Source organism: Austrofundulus limnaeus, unplaced genomic scaffold, assembly GCF_001266775.1.
Source record: "Austrofundulus limnaeus strain Quisiro unplaced genomic scaffold, Austrofundulus_limnaeus-1.0 Scaffold799, whole genome shotgun sequence".
NCBI classification, from domain to species: Eukaryota; Metazoa; Chordata; class Actinopteri; order Cyprinodontiformes; family Rivulidae; genus Austrofundulus; species Austrofundulus limnaeus.
In genome coordinates, this window is record NW_013953201.1 from 128,698 (window position 1) to 131,809 (window position 3,112).

Below are 3,112 nucleotides of genomic sequence, written 5' to 3' on the forward strand. Positions count from 1 at the left end.
AAAAAGAATCTCCGGTCGGGCCGCAATGCATTATGGGATATGCTGGGCCGGGAAGGATCCATCGGAACTTTCCTTCAAATCGGGGAAAAGGAAGGACGTATTTGTCGGCCGCATCGGAGGAGTCTTCCGTTTTGGACGTCCTTCGTCGCGGCGCTGTGACGTATGCGGCCGACGAATTCGGCCTTCGGAGGACTCGGCCTGCCGTTTTGGACACTGTATGCAAATGATATGCGTGACGTCATGCGACGTCATGCCGACACTAACTGCCAGATAATGTATGCAAATGATATGCGTGACGTCATGCGTGACCACAGCTTATATTTTCTGTGAACTAAATTCAGTCTTGACATTTTCAACCAGACAGACACAGCTCTGAGCGTTGACTTGTCAGAAGACTTTATTCGTTTATTTGTTTATTGTTCGATTGTTTAAAAAATGGCAGTTCCAAACAGCCTTACTGCTGTGAACTCCAATGATTTCGAGAAACAGATGGAGGAATTTTATCGCCAGAGGCATATCATGATCCGTAAACATCTAAAGCGTCCTGAGCCTCTGTATGTCACGGTGTTGAAACGGGAACATTTAGCTAAGCAACAAAGAGACTTGTTGCTTCAGAGAGCAAAAGAGAATGAATCCAAATTCAAAAGATTTAAAGCGCGCGTTGATGAATATGAAAACTTCTTTATTGAACGACAGAAACAGGAAGACTCTCTTCAAAGCACACAGTCAAACTCAGAAGGGTCTCAAGCAGAATTAAAGGTGCAGGTCAAAAATAAAACCAAAGAGATCAAGGTTGAACCAAAGCCAAGTATTTTTAAACGACTGCGAAAGCTACTGTCTAAACCCTCCAAAAATACAGTTCAGCAGGAGGATCTGGTCATTGAAGAAATGAGCTCAGATAAGGACAGTCAAGATGGAAAGGTCAGTAGGACTTTGTATGATGAGCTGAAAACAAAATATCTAATTTGCCTTCAGCGCAACCAACAGCTAGAAGAGCAGAATCACATACTTAAAGAACAGATTGCGTTTTGTTCAGACGAAATGGAAAACCAACAGAAAACAATTGAAAACGTAGTGTCAGAGAACAATCGCCTGCAGAAATCGATGGCCGACCTTCAAAAACCATCCCAGGACACGAAGAAACGGCATCTTTTACTCGACCAGTCAAAGTCACAACCTAAAACAATTAATGAAACTGTGCCAAATGTGAAGGAACAGGTCAAAGAATTTAATATTTTATATGACAAACTATATTCTAAATGTAAAACCAAAGTTAGTATTTACAACGTACAGGTGGCACTGTATAAACAGAAACTTCAGGAACAGAGCCAGTCTGGTTCAGAGGAGAATTCTGCTGAGACAGGTCGACTCCCTTCATCAAACAATAACAGAGACAGAGTCAAATCTCCAAGGAAATGTCTGGAAAAAACACGTTCCACATACAATGAGCCAAATTCACAAAATAAAACCGACATTGGTGAGTTCAAAAGACAACTAGAAAAATACGACAAAGAACTTCAAAAAGAAATGAATTTACATTTCAATACAATACAAAATTCTATAGAAAAAATTAAAGCAGCAATCAGCATCTCCCATTCTTCGTTAGACGAAGAATGGAAAATTCTGCTAGAAACTACTAGATGTCAACACAAACATCAGGCCCTGCAACAAAATCTTGAAAAATCGCGTCATTGTTACTACATGCTAAATTCATAATATAAAAGGAGCCAGAGTTTATTTATTTATTTTTTATTTATTTACCAGTGCTCTTTCTGTGCGGAGTTTACATGTTCTCCTTGTGCTTGTGTGGGTTTTCTCCGGGTACTCCGGTTTCCCCACCCCCCAAAACATGTACAATAAAAAAAAAAAACGGTAAATATAAATTTGTAAGTTACTCAAGTTACACACTTGTGTAACTTGTTTCAGGCTCTTTTTTTGTAGTGATTTTACTGGCTTTGGCAGTTTGCATGTTCTCCTTGAGCTTGCGTGGGTTTTCTCCGGGTACTCCGGTTTCCCCCACCCCACAAAAACGTACAATACATGCCCTCCGATGGGATAAAGCAAGCCGCCCCACAGAGATGCAGACAAGACCTGTGAGATCATAAAAATATTCTGCTTTTTTACCAAAAGAGTTGCGTTAAGGGAACAAACAAAAAAAAAACTTTAAAACTGATTAGTGAACCTTTGTTGACCCCTAGTGCTTAAGTTTGACTGTAAAAGTGCACATTAAAGTAACAACAGYAATAGTAGCTAATATTAAGTCCTTCCTGTTAGTTCCAAACATTATTAGCGTTATAAAACTTATTGCTGACATACAGAGTCCCAGAAGAGCCGTTAAGCTGTGGCTGGAAATCTTCTTTTAAAAAACTGGCATCTCCTCTGGTGTATCCAGCCAGTTCCTGTAAGGAAACAAACAAACAAACAAACAAACAAACAAACAAACAAACAAACAAACAAACAGATGAGAAAAGAAAACAATATCAGATGTTTGTACCAATTTAGACCAAGCCTAAAACAATCAGACTTGTTCTTATTCAAATACATCCCTCAATGGACATTTTATTAGCAAGACTTGATCAACTGCATATTACAAATAGCTAATTAATTAATTACAATTGCATGGCAGCAACTCAATGCCTTTAGCCATGTAGATGTGATGTTTGAACTAGGCATCAAATAAGCAGTGTTCCTTCAACTTAAGGCAAGGCAAACCTTCGCAAATCCCTTCATCTGCTCCCTACTCAGACGACCCTGACCCACAGACCCCTCCCTGACCCACAGACCCCTCCCTGACCCACAGACCACTCCTTGACCCACAGACCCCTCCCTGACCCACAGACCCCTCCCTGACCCACAGACCACTGTGTGGTCATGTTAAACGTGACAAACACGGACTTTAAACATTTACAACATTCACACTGGCGAGGTGGATGCACCCTGTGCGTGTATCCAAAGCTTTTGCTGTCCTGCTGTTCTAGTCGGGGAGGGGTCTGTGGGTCAGGTAGTGGTCTGTGGATCAGTGAGGGGTCTGTGGGTCAGTGAGGGGTCTGTGGGTCAGGGAGGGGTCTGTGGGTCAAGGAGGGGTCTGTGGGTCAGGGAGGGGTCTGTGGGT